At 42.2% G+C, this 20,107-nt stretch overlaps 1 protein-coding gene across 1 annotated transcript in view; it reads right to left on the reverse strand.

Annotated features, from left to right (window-relative positions):
* The window catches only part of C6 (complement C6), a 28,606-nt gene extending 27,698 nt beyond the window's left edge, over window positions 1-908 (reverse strand). Inside the window, exons 1-2 of the mRNA XM_085213611.1 lie at window positions 810-908; window positions 443-616 (exon numbers count right to left, since the gene is read on the reverse strand). The gene's annotated coding sequence lies outside the window, so the exon portion shown is untranslated. The remainder of the gene's footprint in view (window positions 1-442; window positions 617-809) is intronic.
* Between the last annotated feature and the right edge of the window lie 19,199 nt (window positions 909-20,107).

Here is a 20,107-nt window from a genome sequence, read left to right on the forward strand (position 1 = left end):
TATTTTTTCCTTCATGCTGCCACTGAACCAACAACAAACTGTAAAGGCTGTTGCAGCAGAACACAGTCATTCTGTTTTGCCACAAAGGAACAAAAAATAGGAAATGTAAAAACATTATCTCATTTTGAAAATGTTTAAATGAAATGTGAAATCGTTATTTTATTTTTTAATTACATAGCCCATGCTATTCTGACTTCTATAGCTTGCTGTGAAAAATAATTTTCTATGAAGTGAAAATATCGCTTGTTCCTTTAGTAAGAAAGCCAGTTGGTCTTCTCAGTGCTGTAGCAGTGAGCAGTATGCTTTTTATGCAGCCATTTAGTCAACAAGCTTCTTAGAGAGTTAAGTGTAATCAACAGAGTATAATCAAACTGAAGGCAGAGAAGACAGCAATCTTGCCAATAAACCAAAAGGAGAGCAGATACTTGATCTTTTTCCTTACCTGGGCTCCTTCCTGGCTCCTTGTACCAGTACTGCCAACTTAGAAGAGCAATGAAGAAGCCCTACAAGACTCTCTCAATTACTTTGTTCATTCCTCCAGAGTGCTCTACACAGAAAATACTCTCATCCGGTAGTGAAGTTCCAACCAATCAGTACATCAGGACTGCATCAGCAACTAGACAAATGTATGTACACGATAGAGATAAATTTAAGCTTTCAAAGAAAAGATATAAGCAAAAAAAAAAAAAAAAAAACAAACCCCACCAAACCAACCAACCAACCAACCAAACAAACAAAAAAACAAAAATCTTCCCCACACATCAACCTATATGCACTGAAGCCAATAAAAATCTTCCTTATCAACTTACTGTAAGACTCTTAGCTGCAAAGCCAACTCTGCAGACTGTCATGACCTCAGCACGGCATGCTGCAGGCTCTGAAATGAAAGGTTGGAGGTTATATTTGATCTGGTTACTAGTTAATGAGGATAGATTCTGTCTGGTGACAGGAAGGGTCAGCCTAGCACAGCCTCTCTACAAGCAGACCCTCAGCAGCAGGCATTTTCCAGAGAACTGTGCAAGAACATCTCTCTTCACAAACAAACACATCCAACACAAGAAGATGCACAAATATTTGCATTAGGCCACAGTGGTTCGACACACTGCACGGCTTCTCGCAGTGCCTGGCAGGGGTGCACCACCTCTCTGTTCTGAGGACAGCTGATGTTCTCACTCCTAAACTCTGCTCAAGGAAGGAAACCCAGAACTCCAAAGAGCAGAAGGGAGGGAGCAAAAATCATAACGTTCTCAAGGAAATAAGGAAGACCGAACTGAAACAGATCTTCAATTTAAATGTCATCTCCTGGGGCTCTCCAGTTGCCTGAGATGCAAAGATGGGAAAAACTGTCCATTCTAGCCCATTAAATTCACAAATGGTTACCTCATACCTCCAGGTCTTTTGGTGGCAAACCGCAATACATTTTCCTTTCCCTCCTTTCCCATCATCTCTCACAGATACTGCAGCTACAGCTTCAGCTTCTGCTCTCAACTTCACTGTTGGCAAAGTCTGCAATTCTAAGAGAATAAACTGATCCTATTCACTGGACATTTGTTTCCTCAAAATCTTCCTAAACATTGAGAAAAAAACACTGTTATTCCTACATAGCAGATTAAAGTTTAATATCTGCCTGGACTCGGACAAAAATACACTTAGCACTTCATTCAATAATTCACATAGGTATTTTTCCTCTTTGAACTTTTATCAGCCTACATATCCCTCATGAGGAGGCATTTTGTAGTGCAAGAAAAATGTAGGCACCTTTAAGCATGAAAGGCCATCTGAACAGCCTCAATACTGAATTTTTTTGATATACCCTGTGGCAATAAGAATAGCGAACCATAACATATCTTATTTATTCTGTCCATTGTTGAATGCTCTGACAAGAAGGGCAGCATTCCCCATGGCACTGTATGGCACAGTGTATGCAGTTAGGTGCCCATCACTAGCCTCTTGGTCAGTGGGAATCCACGACACTGCAACCTTGTTTCCCTCCTTCCCAATGGTCTGGAGAGGCTGATGTTGCAGGCAGAGGGTGCTGTGAAGCAGCAGAGACAAACAAATCATATTGGTAGATTTAGGTTTGGTGGAACAAGGTTTCAAAGTGTAAAGTTACAGCTGCCACCTCCTGATGCCACTATACCTATTTATTTAACCATAGAAGTTCTGCTGCAAGTATTTAAATGCACCAAACTTAGCTCTTGGATCTCCACAAAAAGAGCAGCTTCTTGCCAGCCTATGCCAAGTTCTGACACAGAAATGAGATCCTTTCTGTGGAAGCTTTCCTTCCTTCATGGTGCCCCTGGAGGGGAGATGTGCCTGCATGGAGGTTACCGCAGCCAGGCTGTGATACAACAGCACCCATTAATGCAACCACAGCATTTCCTGAGGAGGCAACAAGTACCCTTGGGAACAAGGCTGGAAGAGCACAGTGGCACCTGACCAAGTAAGCAGCATTCAACCCAGCAGTGAAACAAGCTCTTGCAGTGCTGGGTGCTATACTAGGCTTCATTGTGTTGGCAGAGAAGGTCTAGCAACATGCACACATAAAACAAAGAGGAGAAATAGAAATATTACATATTACAACTTAGAGTCATTGCTCCTGCTGCTCCTAGTGGAATAAGACTTTCAAGTCTCACTGTACAGACAGATACTTTCATTTCTGGCCAGGTTAGTTCTATGTCAAAATTAAACTTTTACATAAAATTATTATTTTTCCTTTCCCAAGTACTTCAAAATGAGAAGAAATTGAATGATTCTCTGTTTTGCATAAGCTGGTTCACTCTGCTGTTCATCACTCCCTCTTCCTTTTCCTCTTCTCTTTGAATGGAGTTGAGAAACTTTCTGCATCTGTCACCAGTACATCCTTATGTCTTCACTGAACTGCTGTCCAGACAAACATGTCTCTCTTCTCCACAGACCCCAGCCCAAAGCACATGATGCTGGAGGAGATACATAGTAGGGCCTCCCTGCATGGATAGAAGCTCTGGACAGATCTTAATACCGGGAATCAAAGCTACAAAACTTGAATTTCCCCATCTAGATGCACCACCGTCTTGCTGGTGGGTTTCCTTCCTTGTTGAAAGTTTGATATGTGGTCATCCATCATCTCTGAAACACAAAATAGGGAGGAGGAATTATGGGAGCTACCACTGATGTCATCAGAGAACTTAGCAAGAAAAGATTAAAATAAGATCAGGAAATCATGGGGTGTTGGCAGGGCATGTGCCATACAAAAAGGTGCAACATTAGGCAGAAGCAAGGTTTGAACTATCCTGCTTTACAAGAGGTGGGGCAGATGGACAGCCAGCAGCAGCAGTGTCCTGGGAGCTGCAGAATACTTCTGGCCCATTCAGTATCCCTCCTTCAGCAGTCTTGCCACAGAAGCTGCATAGGAACATCGTCCAACATGCACCTCCTTTCAGCCTTGCAAAAAAAAGCCCGAGTGATCATCAGGGTGTTCCTGCAGTCCAACCCTGCCTTCCATCATCTTCACAATAATTTTTAATACTTTAGAGGAAAAACACAAGTCAACAGAAAGTGTGAAACAGGACACATTACCCTACAGATGTGATGCACTGCAATGCGAGTGCCAGGGTCTTCAAAAGCTGGTAAATATCTGTTTGCGATGCTGATGGCATGAGGTGTACCTGCATTCCCCTTGAAAGCATCCTAAACACACGTGATGCATTTGAGATGCAGGCAGATCATTTGTATGCCAAGTTTTGATTTAATTTAAGTCAAAATCCTATATAGCTCAGATACAGTAATAAAATTTTTCTAGCTTGAGCACTGTAAGATAAGTCCGCATGGAGCTGCAATATGAAGAAGTCTAAATGCAATGTGATTATATGGGCAGAAATGTTCATGGGCTTTTGCAACAATTGATAGCATAGAAATACGTTTCCGTGCTTACTGTACTGTAAATTGAGTTTCATTTTAAATGAGGCAAAAGAAGGAACTTAACTGCTGGCCTATTATTCCATCAATTTGGTTGGGAAATACAGAGTGCTTCAGAAAAGCAAGCTACTCTGATTGGAGAGGTAGGAGAGCAGAGAGGAAATATGGCTGAGATTGTGCTAGATTGTGTTATGTATAAATTAGTTATAGTACAGTTAATTAAAAGTGATTCCTATTAATCTTCCTTTAACAAATCTTCATCACTTTCACCAAGCATTCCCAGGCAGAACTTTTACCTACCCCCATGTTTACTGCAACCTATCTCTTTCAACAGAGCTGGTTCAGCTCTGCCAGAAGCCATAGGTGCCGTGTTACACCAGTTTAAAGACCAGGCAATGCCTACAGAAAGGCAGTGTGACAGAACCCACAGTTGAGCATCTGAACCACTGAGGCAGCCCACTATTCTAGACCTGTCTGAACAACAATAAAATTGCCATTTGAACAGTCACATCAGCTCCACAACCCAAGTACATCTGCTCTAGCTTGTGCCCTGGAAGCCGAGAGCTAATTTGCTTAATCATTGTACGCTCCAGAATAGAACTAAGGCATTACTGCTAAACCTTCTCACCGTGAAATTTTCACCTACAGGTAAAGGAAGGAATCACAGCAGAAAACAGGATCCTTCCAGTGGGGCTCAGAAACGCAGCACAGGCTGGCTTAAATAATAACATCCTGCTCCCAGAAGGAGAGTCTTCCTGGTACTCTGACACTATGCAGCAACTCCCACCAACCAGAGCTTTCTGGGGTAGAGAAGCTGTTGGAATACATCAGGCTTTAGGCTGAAAGGAGCCACGTCAGCCTTGTACACTAAGGGAAACTAACAGACCTCAGCCAGTGTCATTGCACTGGGCTTGAGAATTTGAGAGGGCTCTAATTTAAAATAGACGCATATTTTATAAATATATATTTCACACGTGCATTTAGAAGATATCAAATCTTGACTTACAAATTGCATGAACCTCTTATTTTATGCCTTCATTTGCATGTGCAGATGTCAATCTCAGTGTGTTTTGGGGGAATCCAAAGGCTACAGAGGGATCCTACTGGAGGAGTTTACACAGTGGGGCTTACTCACGTGAATCTAATAGCAAGGCTTTGCCTATACAGCCAGCAGCAGACTAATTCCTGCAACATGAGTGGCAGCAGAGGAGGGCAGAAGAAACTGTTCTGGCTTAGTTTGTGTTGCTTGGGAGCAGCATGGTTATGCCAGGCTCCTGTTCCACATGTCCGTCTTAATCTGCAAACTGTGACACATGTAGGTACTTTGCAGGTATTAGGCTCGTGGCTGTGAGTTCTACTCTTTCAGCTGTTTCTCAGTTTGGTGAAGTTCAGCACAAAAGAAAGGCATCAGAGCCCCTTTGGGCAATGTTTTGTCCCCAAGCCCACCACTACAGTGACATCCCCACCTCTGGCTGCAGGAGCCCAAGCACTCCGTGGCCTAAGGGCAGCAACATTTCCCTTCTGAGTGGCACATCTACCTGGCTGTGCTGGTGCTTTGTTCGATATGAATGAGGAAAAAAGCAAGAGTCTCTTATCTCATCTGATTTGGAAATCTTTACAGGTCACACTAACACTAATAACCGAAATGAACAAAGCCTTGGAAGGAAAATTGATTTTCCTCACAGGCGTGTACATTTTTCAAATCATAACAGAACTGTGCTACATGAATACTCAGTCCTGTGAGGAAAGATAGGCATGAATGGCATTATGACACTGGATTATTATTTAAAACAATTAAGATACAGAGTTATGCATTCACTAGCAAAATTGCTGTAGTTCTCTTGCAGGCAAACCTCGCCACCAGGGAGCACCAACAGACAAAGTACTTCAAGGCTTTTCTATGCTGAACTCAAACTACAGGCATAAAATATAGACTGCATTTAACACAGACATAATAAACATTTTAAATCACAATTTCAATTTTTAAAAAACTGCTCACTAAGAAACTAGATGGGTCAGAAGTAATGGGGCAAGAGCTTTTAATTTATTTGACTGTTGGTTTATTTGATCTGTAAGTTGACACACATCAAGAGTTGTGCTGAATCACCTCTGAAACTAGTGTCTGTTTTTCTCCAGACTCTGTGTGATCAGTATCTTTATCACGATAATAAAAGACAAATGCCAGGTACTAAAAAAGCCTATCTCCATCAGGTATGAAACTGTGAGGTCGCATCTAAAGGAGATTACAGAGCCAAGAGAACAAGCATTTTGTCTTTCTGGGGCAAATCAGGACCACAGGCTTCTGATAGTGTTTGGTAGTGATTTGGGTAAAATTGAGGGCTGTGGCTCAAACCCCAGCCTATACAGACTAGAGGTGGCTGCCAGCAGTTTCCCTACACAGCTTCAGTTCTTGTTCTTTCTGTCTGAGTCAGAGGCAAAACAGCAGCATGATCATCACAGCCGTGCACAGTGGGGCAGCCTTAAGGACAGCGTCAGACTTTGCTGTGGAATCCTCTGGTACTTCTGAGTTTGGCTGTGTCCCATCACCAGGCTCCACCAGGGCACAAAGAATCAAGGCTGTGCAACACATGCAAGGATCAGGTCAGTGTGGCTTTGAATCCTAAATGGCTTTGTACATTACTATAAACAACATTTATAGTAAGCTGATCACTAACATAAGATTTCACATAACATCTTCTGCCTCTAACTAAATTGGATTAGCCTTGATTACCCATTGGATTGGGAGCCTCTGAAGCTACTACTCTGCACATTCTTTATTTTCCCGACAAAACTGAATCAGGGCATGGTGACCAGCCTTGTGAAAACCCTTTTGGTTACTGTATAGGAAATGAACTGCATTTGTCTACTTGCCGTGCTGGCTCAGTTGCAGTCGGATTAAGCCATCTCCCCCACCAACAACATGTTATTCAACATCTTTTTTTTCCAACAGTCATACAGCAGTATTTGTGTCCTAAGTATCAAGAGGAGGTGCAACTGAACGCTGTGCAATGGCAGTGGAGGTGACATTCCTGACGATGTGCTGAGGGATGGCTTCTGTCCATGGTGCTGCAGGGGAACCCGGTTCCCAGCTGGGGACCCCAGTTTGCATCCCCATCTCGCTCTGGCCCTGAGCAGTGGGATGGGAATAGAAGTGGGACAGTCAGGATGGGCTAAAGATACATAAGATAGGCTTGGTGTGTGATGTGTGGGAAGACATTGCTTTGCCAGGCCAGCACACATCCCAGGTTCTTCACTTCTTCAGTGCAAAGGAAGTATTAAATTAATCCTGTGGCTCCCCTTTCCTGCAGCCATTCCCAGCTGAAGGATCTGGCCTTGGTGGCACTCAGAGGGGTCCCAGCAGGACGGTGAGTTTTGCCTGGCCTGTGTTTCACCGCCTGCATTTCTGCAAGGGCATAGGGAACATGAGGCAACCTGGACCTGGTGCTAAGGAGAACCATCATGACTGCATTACTGTGGAACATTTTTAACACCATTCAGCTCAACTGAGTTATTTTTGATTAATGCTGATGCAGAACTTTGCTGTGTGCACAGTGACTGACAGGCTCATGAGGTGATCTGAAGATATCCTGCTATCTACCTAAAACAGCTCTTAGGACAAAGTTTGTTGTAGTCAATCCTTTAGAAACTTAATTACTTTAATGATCATCCCAATAGGATAAAGCACACTTCACAGAAATAAACCCAGAGGACAGAAGGTGAATGCAAGTAGGTTTTAGTCCCTTAGGCCAGCCCTGCTGAAGACAGAAGATGATTTATAGCATACCTGAGCTGCAGATAAACAGGAGGCAAGGTATTTCTGTAATTACTCATGTTCCCTCCTCTGCAAGCAGTGGCTATTTTCATACCACAAGCCAATAAAGGAAATGTGAGAGGCATCTGCACTTTGTTTATAGCTCCATTAGCCTTTCTTGAACTGTAAATTACTTGGCAGCAGCTGAGAAAGAAGGGAAAGACAAGGCTGGATGCCAGAGGAAAAGTTTGAAGTTCACAGCACAGTCTTTCAGATTTCACTACCTCAAGTTGAAGGCCCTCTGAATAGTTAGTCCATAATTATACAACTCATTAGTGGATGTTTACACATTTAGTGTATACTTAATTGTAGAGTAGACTACTGTAAAGTATATTTTTTACATCCCAATGGTGTATCAGATTTCAGCTATGACCATTTTCCATGGCATTCATCACCCAGCACACCAGCCAGTCTCCTTTCTTTCCATCAGTCAAGAAATAGACAACTGAAAAATAGAGTTAGGGTTTCACTGGCACACTTGAAATTTCCAGACTAAGGGGAGCTGAGAACAATGAAACATACTTTTCTCCCACTGCTAACCCTCTGGTTTGACCACAGTGACCACATTAGGAAGACATAAATGTGTAGACTTTGGGGGCCTATGGCAGAGCATTATGCTGTAATGGCATCTGGAGCATTATCAGCAGCGCAGTTGTGAGTAATTTCATTAATTGCCTTTAATTACACTCTGTGACCCAAAACAGGCTGCTTCCAAGAAACATGACATGCTACCCATCACGATGGATTTAGCAAATAGCTTGAATAAGGATACGGTTGGATCTTTGTAATCAAAGCCGCAGCTGGAATGAGTGATGTGAATCCGTGTCTGTCTGCCTGCTCCACAAGTCATCCTCAGCAGAAGCAGGTCCCTCTTTACACAGAAAACTCTGCACAAACTGTTCCCTCTTCACATACACAAACTGTTCCCAGAAAAAGGACTGATCTGGAAATGGTGCTTTGCTTCCGCTCCCTACATGAATACATACCACTTCGACCTTCAGCCCTAAGGGCCTCCTCACCCTGAGAGATGCACCACAGCATCCTTGCCACAACCTTGGTGAGCGTGGTACTGTAAACAGCTTCTCACACACTCTGAAAGGATTTTTCTTTCTCAAATACAGCTTCATAGTTATCGTGCTGCAAACATGGGTGAACACTTACCTTTGTGTCTTTCTGAGGTGATGCAATCTTGATACGAGACAGAAATTGTTCAGGTGAAAGTCAGTGGAAGAGGTGCATTATAAAGACATGCCCTCAGTTGCCCCAGGTCTTGGGGTGTACCTCCTGGCCCTTCACCCCAGCAGCAGGGCTGAGGATTTTCCTAAGGTTGCTTTAAAGGTCACATGCCTCTGTAGCAGGTGGCTCTGCAGGACGACATTTTCTCTGTCACTCTCTGCAACCCACATTTGGTGGTGTTGCCATGTCATCTTCACAGTGCTCACCTGCAATTATGGGAACTGTGCTCTTCTCCATGACTCAGAATGTTTTATTCGTCATCCATTTATGGCAAGGCAAAGCACAAAGGATGCAATCTTCCTCTGCGTCCTAAGGGATAGTCACCTGGGGTCTCTGATGCTCACGCCTTATGCTGACATTTGTGCCATCTGCAGGAGAGCCCCATGCTAAATATGCTGCACATGCACTCACTTGAGCATGGTCTGCACACAGAGTACAGCTGGTTGTGCAGATTTAATGTGTGCACCTCAGCCCCCAAGAATAATCCTATATGCATGTCTTCTGGAACACCTATATGACCTACTCACACTGCTGGGTGCTCCACTGCAAGGGTGGTTGGAACCACACAGTGAGACTAATCAGGGGAGCATGCTCATAGCTCCCTTGCCAAAAGCACTGGTGGGTCCAGAGCAAGTCAGTGCTGCCATGAAGGGTAGGTAACATACCATTCCTCCCTGTAGCTGGCAGTGCTAAGAGAAGCAGAGTCACTGGTGCTGAGACAGAGATGTTTTGACAGTGAAAACATCAAATTCTGTTATTTGGGCAGACAAAAGCATCCATTTTTGAGGAGTTTATAGTCTTCAGCCTTTCCACTAAAGCACCTGGATTAACATACCACGGAGGCAATTCAAGAGTTGGATGCAGAAGGACATGTTGTAATTTTGTTGTAAGTCACACAACTCTTAGTTTTGCATTTCTTTGAAAATGTCTTAAACATTTACTATAGAAAGCCTGCCTGTATACTCACCTGCCAAAGAAGAAAATGACTGCAAATAATGACCAAAAAATACAGCAATGAATGGCTTTACCAGGGTACACACCACTGTTCTGACCTGCTTTGCAGAAAGGAGAACAAAACTTCAAATTCTCTATACTGCTACTTAGAGGTAACTGAGATCCTGGGTTTTCAGTAGCATTCAAAGACAAATAAATCTTCTAGAAACCAGCAGTGGGTGTCCTCAACTGCCCTTTCAAGGGCCTCAACTGCCCTTGAAAATCCCAGCCTGAGGTCTTGCTTCTGTTTCTATCAAAGTAATTAAATTAATGTAATTCAAGATAAGGCAGCAGAGGAAAGTGTAGAAGTGTAGCTCTGACAACCAAACAGAAGGTTAGGAACTAGAAATTACAGCACCCAGTCCCATGACTTTTTCACTATAGATTTTGCCAAGTCACTTACATTTTTGGCTTTTTTCCATCACGTTTTTTTAGACTCAGTGGTTTATTCACCTACTTAAAAAAAAAAAAAAAAAAAAAAAAGAGAAGATCTGTACACCAATAAGCCCATCATAAAATCATCACATTGTTAATTTTTCTTGGATAAAGACACTGATAACAGCCATCTCTGCTTCTCATCTCACTGCATCCTGAACTCTCCTGTTCACTCCCTGACACTGCAACCTGAGATGGGGTTTGTTCTGTGCTTGGAGCCTACAGAGACCATCAGGGAGCATTTGGACAATGCTCTCAGACATAGGGTCTGAATTTTTTGTGGTCTTGTGTGGAGCCAGGAGTTGGGCTCAGTGATTCTCGTGGATCTCTTCCAATTCAGGATATTCCATGACATTGCTGAAGGATGAAGCTGGTGAAGATGCAAGCCTATGCTGCCCACCAGGATTTAACCCACAGGAGGTCTCATGGGTGACCCATCAGACATCAGTCTCTACATCAACATTAACATTTCTCACTACCAGCATTTTGAGGCTTGCTGCTCTACCCACACTTCCTCCAACAAGCCTTCCTATTCCCAGTGCTTGTTCATTCACTGCCCTGGCTTGCAGCTTCTATACACATTCCCTGTACATATCCAGCTCCCCTGCAACTCACTTCTCTTGTTCAATCTGCAGTTCAGCTGTGATCTGCTACTGCTCTTCTCTACTGTTCTCATTCTCTCCATCTATCCACTAATCCACCCAACCCACTTCCAGAAGCCTGGCGGCACGATGGGCTATCCTAGTCATGGTTTCTGCTCCATAGTGCTGCTACAGACCACCATGGTGTCCTCTAACCTGGGGCACCAGCTGTATCACAGCCAGCTGCTGGCGACTGAGAAAGGGGTGTTCCCAGTTCATGGGTCTGGCTATACGATTTCCTTTCCCCATGTTTTAAGTAGTAGAACCTCGAACAAATGTAACAGTGCACATTGCAATTGCCAAAACCCACTGTACATTACCTGCAACTGCTGCTTAACACCACCTTTGCCCTCTAAAGATTGTCCTAGTGAGTGGTTTTTCAGCTCTGCTAAAGATGATGGGCCTTGAGAAGAAAGCTGACTGTTCTGCTGCCGTGGTTTAGTCCAAACGAACAAATTAAACAACTTGCATCAGAGATTTGCCTTCTTTTTCTGCCATTTACTCTAGGCAAGAAGGTCATGCAAAACACCTTTCAATTCATTAAAGGCAATTTAAGTCATTAACGTCCAGCTGACACTGGTGTACTGATTCTGTACTGCAGAGGCCAGTAACCCAAATTATCTAATCTGCATAGAAACAACACGATGCAATTAAGGGTGTACAGACATGGGTGTAGGAGTAGGTGTAACCAGGTCATTCCTTCAGCCAAAGGTCAAAACTTAAAAGTCATAAGTAGAGCACAGGGATGAACAGCAAAGGACTCTTCACTTTGAAATTCTTTGAATCCTAGAGGTTGGAGCTTTTTTAAATAAGAAAATCATTAATAATAAGGGCAAGTCAAGTAAGAGGTTCACCTAAGGTGGAGTGTCAGGGAGCCCCAAAAGTACAACAGAAGGTGAGAGTGCATGGGAGAGACAATCGCTGATCAGAGCTGGAAGGCTGGAATTGCCTAGCACAAATGATCATTTTCTATATGGCCAAACCAATGAAGGAATTTTAATTGTTTTTGAACAAGATACCTGAATTAAGAATAAAAGAGTTCTGATGTCATCACATTAACTCCACTTTATTTTTCTTATGAATGAGAAAGGTGAGATGCAACTTCAATTTGAAGAATCTGTTTTTATTTTTATGATGACCATTGAGGTCTCCCAGAAGAATTAGAGCAGCTGAAGAAAAGAATGATCAATTGCCTATTAAAAAAAATTAATTATCTAGAGTGTGTGCTATCTAATTAGGCTTGACCCAACTGACATCTCTCAGTAGCTATGCATGAATACTCCTCAGCTCCAGAATTCTCACTGTCTGACTAAAATGAAAGATGATGTGATTCAGAGGCTGTGATTTTGAATAAAGCAAATAGTACCAAAATCATACACTGAGGGTTACTAGGGCACATTCAGGTACAGACAAAGAAGGGGAAGAGCAGAACAGTACCACGGGGAGAACGTTCTCCCAAAAGAAATCATGACTGATGGAGCACAGATATTGCCTAGAGCTTACGTGCATGCTGGTGTGTTTACTGTATTTGGGCTTACTGTCTTCTGTCTGGCACAAGTCAGGAATGTTGAAGAGGTGACTAAAATATGATTTAATGTTTCAAATACTGGAAGCCTAATCGCACTATTCCCTTGAGAATTTACAAACCTGAGTGTTAGAAGAACTTTTCAAAGACCTCCAGGAAACCAGGAAAACTGAATCTTTAAGTCACAGCAGAACTTCATTTTCTGATGCAAGATCTGCACCTTCTCCATTACCTTTTTTGCTTGTAAGGGGTAAAGGAAAGAAAGAAAAATATTGTCATGAAAGTGGACATTTTACCCATCAAATGAGGACCATGTTTGCCTTTTGGGTTTGGAAACAGAAAGACCCAAAGAGCCTGATTAGCTGACAGCTGGCCATAGCAGGATTCCTGTAGAATCCCTACCACCAGCATGACGCTCTTTGCATCTCACCTGGGCACCGTGAGGTCCCTGATGTGCTGGGAGTGGGGGAGGTGCTGTGAGATGCCAGCACAAGGTAATCCCATGTGCAAAGATGCACCCTAACCTCAGAAAAGCAACTGAACTGATGCAAAGAATCAGGATCTCCTTTTCCTCAGAAAAAAAAAGAGTTTCCCATTTGTAAGGTCAAAATGCTCTGAGCTCCCCACCCCACAGCAATTTGATAGAAGATGCGTGAGGAACAGCAGGAGGAAAATATGTTTTGTCGTCTTCTTTACTATTTAAAGCTACCTGTCCTCTTTGCAACAATAAAAATAGAGAGAGAAAGATCCCCAAACTGCTTTGTTCCTTTTCATCTTGGCCATTTTTAGGAGTGTAAGTACTTGAATAAAGATACTCTCTTTTGCATGTCTAATGGTACTGAAGTGCTCTGTGTGTTGTGAAAGATCTCCAGGAGGGGAGCACTGAGGAGCCACAGACCAGCACTGTGCAGTGTTGGAGGTGCACTGGGTCCCACAAGACACCAAAAGTTGCCATGGATGTTCTCCTTCCATGAGGGTTCTGCTAAACCTCCTCCCTCCACCTCTCCACCTGATCAAATGGAGGCAGCAACCACCCAATGTCCCTGTGGCCACAATCTGCAGATGCTGGCTAACACAACACAGCCATCACACAATCAGGCTAGCTCTGCCTTCGTGCTGGCCACCCCAGCCTTCGGGGACACCTCGCTGATGGTGCAGCCACCACTGTGAAGCCAAGGAGATGGCAACCTCAAACCCACCCAGGCACATTCTTCCATCTTCCTCGCTAGAAATCCTGAACTGGCTTTGGTTTGATAGGAGACATGAGACCTTCCAGTCCAAGCCCCTCCTCTCTGTGCACTAGGGCTAACAGGCATGATTGTCGGTACAATTCTCCAAGTTATTTATTTTTTTCCAGAATTTTCACCTTCTTTTTTTCTGTATATCTGAGAAAAGGGCAAATTAAAAAAATAGCAAAGGGTTCACTGAGCAATAATTTAGTAACATATACCTGAATTCTCTCATTGGTATCTTTATCATTTAAACTGAGGTTTTTTTTGCATTAAAAAATTGTATTTATTTAATCGAAAATCTATTCATAGCTGCAAAAAGATAGCAGCAGAGAGAGAAATGTCAGGGGAAAAGCTCTTTGGAGCTCTATTGTGTTAAACATTATGATTACAGGCAAATTAACACACTTTACGCATATTCGTTAACTGCAGCCTTTGCACAACTGACACTTTCAATGCTCAGAAAGAGCAGCTCTGAATGTTGAAAAGCAGCTTTATCATAAATTGTTAATTTGCATTTTTCTTTGTCAAGTCCTTTTAGCAATCTCTAATTTAGGACTTTGGCTTTATTAAAAAGAAAGCTGAGGGAAGATGACAAACATCAGAGAGCAGAAGAGCCGTGTATACTCCCTTCTCCAGCAATCAGACTCTTCTCACCTGGCTCCAGGAAGGGGGCCATGTGCTTGCGTTCAGTTGCTTCTGGTTTTAAATGGTCAATATGTCATCATCAGGATAAATCGCAGCCCAAGTTTTATACAACCAGGAGCACGTATTTAAGTCCTGAGAGGGCTGAGGTCCTCCTGGCATGCTTGCTCCTGGACAGAATGGTGGGATGCATTGGTTGCAGATGCAGGGAAGCCCACACTGATCCTTGCCTGCCATATGACCAGCTCTGCTTTGCTGAATTTCAGCAGCTCAGCCCTTCCCTCTCTCTCAGCTAATGTCTTGCCATTCCCAAGCAAAGATCGCAGGGCTTGGGCTGTGCAGCCTGCACTGGTGCTGCCAGGCTGTGTGAATGCCTGCTGCCGTGCCCTTCCTGTCCCTTACTTGGTGCAGGCTTGTTATTGCACACAGACAGCAAGGTTTAGCCAAGTTTAGTTTGTACATTTAGCTGCCCTGGTAAGGAGAATACAGATTACCTGATTTTCTTGCAGAGTATGTTGCTTGCACAAACAGATGTACAGAGTAATAATCCTTGTATTACACAAAAGCACCTGATCTGACTACACTAGAGCTTCAGTAATGCAGTGATTCACACAGACAACAAACTCTCCTCTAAAATGTTTGATTAACTGGGGCACTGCTATTTTGTGCGAGTTCATGATTTGTGGGTATGATTACCTATTTTTGCAACTAGGTAGTTAATCATCCTGTAGCATTCAGTGTGCCTGCACGCTTTTCATCTGGAAAAGGCCATTGTGGTCTTTATTTCACTGAACACACACCATGAAGACACAACAAACAGTTTGTTAGATTGGGCTATGGCGAAGATCATGTGAGCCAGTTGGACACCAAGCCCTGTGACAAGCCATGACTACAGCTAATGAAGTGCTCCCGGTGCTCCACACTGCTGTAAATCATATGCAGAAATCTTCAGCCCACAGAATAATATTACCCAAACGCACATCGGACAAGCAGCCAGAGACAGATTTATGAAAATCTCTACATCAAATAGACAAATGAAGGCATAACAGGATCTTCTCCCTCAAGATGTTTTAAACATCTGATCATCCTATCTAGCCAACGGTATTAAAAAGGATTAAATATGGAAACAGAGGAGCCTGAATTTTTCTGTCATCCTGTGATAACAAATCAGTGGGGTGCTCAACGGTGAGCTATCCAAGCAGAGTTTTCCTACACGTCAGTATATTATAAATTAACTTTTTTCCAATTTATCAAAATGTTGCTCAATTGATTTTTGATTTGTGTGAAAGATTACTCTGATTTTATGAGTTGACAGAATAATTTTTCTTTCTGTTATGAAATAGCAGCTTAGAAGCACCTTCCCAGCCACTAACCATTTACAGATGTGGGACTCCCTGAGATTAATCCAGCTTCTGTATATTTAGCAATCACCAATAAATTTATTTTTCATGAACATATCTGATAAGCTTATGAAAACACGCAGCATCCCAGCATCCTGGGGCAAGGAGATTCTCAGTGTAACTAGCACAAGTAAGAATCTGCCTGCTTTCATTCTGAACATGCCTTTGGCAAGATTCCAGTGAGGCTTCCTGCTCATGTTGGGATAGCAGTTGCAGTCAAACCCTTCCATGTCATTCATGGTTTCATAGAACCACAGAATCTTACAGAATCATAGACTCGTAGAATTGCTCAGGTTGGAAAAGACCTTAAAGATCATTGAGTCCAACTATGACCTAATCATACTACCCTAACTAAATCATGTCCCTGAGCACCACATCCAAACGGTTTTTAAACACATTTGGAAAAACAGCACCTTCAAGATCATCAAGTCCAACTATCAACATGACCTATCAGGTATCATCACTAACCATGTCCTTATGTCTCTCTCACTCTCATATCAGTTTGTTTTCCAGTCTGAAGAGTCCTGAACTAGACTTACCTGAAGTGGTAGCTAACCACAGCATCACTCATCCTTGTTGCTCTTCTCTGAGACTTTTCCAGAGCTGTCACATCTTCCTAAAGAAGGGGTAAGGAAACTGCGCTCTATACACAAGATGCTTAGGTGAACACTGCCAAATGATGCACTTTGTTTTTCTGTTTCTTTCCTTATGATCCTTGCTGTGATTCACTTTTTCAACGACTTACTATATGAACTTTTTTGCTCCATTACTTGCAGTTTATTTCAGTGCTGATGTAACAGTTATTACAGGGCTGAAAGCCAGGGAGATGACAAACACAAATTTCTCAACAACCTAGGGGATAAGCTATTGCTGTTTGCTGTCCTCACTGCTAATTTTGTTGAAGCAAATATTTACTTTCAGTTACAAAACAAAATCAGACACTTATTTTTGAAACAGGACAATAGCAATAAATTGTTAAAATGCATCGGCCAGTATGGGAGTTTTCTTGACTCTGTATGATCACAAGACTTGAGTATGCAGAAGTATATCCACTATGCTATATTCTGGTTTCTCATGCTTCTTTTTTTAGGGCACTGTAATTGGAGGAAGAGAGAGGTGAATTGTATGAGCTAGCAGATACATGAGGTATCAGAAAAGGAGTTTGCTCAAATTTGGGGTCATATGAGAAGTCTTTCAGCGACTGGGGGTAGCTTCATGTTACTGCAAGGGAATAAATGGTGATTTAATCCATTATTTGTATATACCAACACCATGTACTGAGCTGGTACGGGCCCAGGACCCCAACTCAGCTCCTCTGCAACCATCAATCCCTGCCCCAGTCTCATCCCCATCTGCATGCCCCTGCTCAGCCATCTTAGGCTGTGCCTGGCTCCATTCCTACACAGTTACAAATGCTGACTGTCTAGACAGAAAAAAGTTGCTTAAAATATAACACTTTGCCTTCTCTTTGGGTTTTGTGTTGCAACAGCATATAAGAAGAGAAATGTCTACTCCTCTCAGCTAACTGCACGCCAGATTTGCACCCAGGTTGGAAGGATCTGGGTGCTTGGGACAAGAATTGCATTTGCTTACTGTCAGGAATGCAGCACACTGTCTGCCTGGATTTGAATGTGAGCCAAGAGATGGGTTTCTTGTGTTCTTTTAGATTGCCAGGAGAGCACAGAGAACTCAGACAACTGGCTCATGTGCTCCCTAAGGGATCCATTCTGGGTGTCTTGCTCACTTTGTGCTAGATGCATCTGAAACACACACTGACTTGTGTGTCCCACTGCTTCCTTGCAAACAACTGTCATGATAAAGTATTTAGGAGATTCAGAAATGTGATAGTTCGGATACTCAGGAATGGGAAGCAGTTTGGTAACACAATAGTTAATAATACTTAAAAGATAATAAGGAATATCCTTGCTTGACATCGCAGAGCTTGTGGGAATAAGAAAACAATATGTTTGCATAGATTACATATATACAGCTGTGTCTCCCAGCTAGACGAGCCACCTGGAGCATTTACTGTTGCATCTTAACAAGAAGCAAACCCAGCCCCAGCCCACGCAATAACTACTGATGCAATTGCCCAGGTCTGAGGTTTTCCCACCTTTGCATCAATTCTTCCAAAACACATTTCTCTTCACAGCAAGTCCCTTTTGGGAGCCACCCTGGGCCCTCCATCCCTTCCCTGAGTTCCTTTAACCTGTTTTTCTCAGAGCTGTGATGCACAGAGTACCACCTTTCTTTCTTTCATAGAGATATCTTATACAAATTTACCAGGGTTTTGGGGATACATTTAAGTAGTCAATTATACATGGCTAGGTAAATAACACTGAATGAGACTAGAAAATACCTGTATCAAATGAAGTGTTTAAGGACTGCATAACCTTAAGACCCAGGATAGGTGAAGGCATGTTTTTCTTCTCCCTCAATTGCCTAATGTGTTACAGGGTTCAAAGCATTTCAATATGCTTCTATCGTGTTCATACACTTAAAATGCACTTGAAACATTTCTTCTAATGAGTAAAAATGTGGTAAAAAATGCAAAGTGCAACTTGCTGGGTTTTATTGCAGAGTAATACAACCCCCAGATGTCCAAAGACCAATGCAGTATTTTATTTTTTGATTACCCTAAAGAATGTGGTATTAAATTTGCCAGTTAAATGAGAACTCAAATATTTTTTGAGATGCATCAATGGCATACACGGGACGGAGAAGATAAGCACTGGGTGAAGAGGAAGTAGTTCATACTTCTGTCAAATAACAGCTATGCTCTGGTCTTCAGATGGATTGGTCTTCCAATCTTCTCACTGGCTAAAAACATTGGGAATAATTTGTTAGTGGCTGATTTCTATTGATAGTTCAGTTGCTCACTGCGTACACAGTGCAAGGGCCTTAATTTGGAAGTGTTGGAAGAGTTGACTGATAGTGGTCCAAATTAAAGCTTACATTCACTGCCTACTACTGTTAAGTAGTTGCCACTTTGTTGATATTGAAACATGTGCAATCATTAAAAAAAACAAAACGGGTGAGATCCCCAGCTAAGAATCTGGGCATAGAGACTCCTGGAGAGATCGACTTGTGGCAGCTGGGATCGGGGCAGCACGGACCAGCAAGATTTATTCTCTTTTTGTACTTGTATAGTACAAGTACTTGAGGACTTTTGGTCTTAAAAAAGTTAAGAGAAGTGCTAGAAAAATTCTACTCAAATCATAAACTCTCTGTAATTATTTTATTTTAAAAAAATCACTTTCCATAGACTTCAGTCAATAGAGAGTTTACTTTGGGATCCATGTCAAATTTATTTACCAATTTTATTAGTGTAGATTTTGTGCATGTTAATTCACTTAATCATCTTCAGGAGACACTATAAAGAAAAGAACTCCAAAAAATAAATGTATAAATAAGAAATACAATGTACTGTTTCCTAACACAATTAGAGGAATGTACAGGAATGTATGTTAAAATAACATCTTGTCTATGCATATGTATAGCTTAGCCTGCTGTCTGGCAAACAAGTAAGTGTAATGTGCTGTTGCATTTACTTGCTAAGCCAGGTCTTAATGGCTCCCTATAAGGATTAACCTATCTTTGGAAAACAGAAACTATGACCAAAAAAAAAAAAAAAAAAAAAAAGGCAAATCATGTCTAAAATTCATTCTTCCTATCAGTGTTTTGCACTTGAATGTTTAAACTCATTTAAGACCAGTTATTTAAGTTTCTTTGATTCCAACCAATACACTTAGTTGCAATTAATTTTTCCTCAGAAATCTAGCTGCAGGGAGAAAAATAAATGAAAATGCCAGAAGCTGCAGCTGGGGTACCAAGGAACAAAAAAAACAGGCCAAAAACCTGGAATTCATATTTATCACTTACAATATGCCCACAAATTGCTTATTTCCATAAAGTCTATTTAAAATTGATCTTCCAAGAGAATAGTTGCATTTTAATTGCACTTGCTTATCATGTTGAAAAACATCTACATGTAAAACATTCTTTTACCTTTCTCCCAGATTCAGAGGCTTAAGTACACCACTTTCTGGAATCAAAACGCTTTGATAAATACCTGTTTTGCTTCAGTGTTACAACTACCTCTTAAATGTAACAGCATCTCAGCTGACTGTATTCTCAGATATCTGGCTGCAAGACAGAGACCAGAGGGTGGTGGTCAATATGTCTGGATGGAGATTAGTGGCAAGTGGGTCAGTGCTGGAATCAATACTCTTTAATATCTTCATCAATGACATCAACAGCGGGATTGAGTGCACCTTCAGCTAGTTTGTGGATGA

The sequence above is a fragment of the Meleagris gallopavo genome, chromosome Z, assembly GCF_905368555.1.
Source record: "Meleagris gallopavo chromosome Z, MGAL_WU_HG_1.1, whole genome shotgun sequence".
Lineage (NCBI taxonomy): Eukaryota > Metazoa > Chordata > Aves > Galliformes > Phasianidae > Meleagris > Meleagris gallopavo.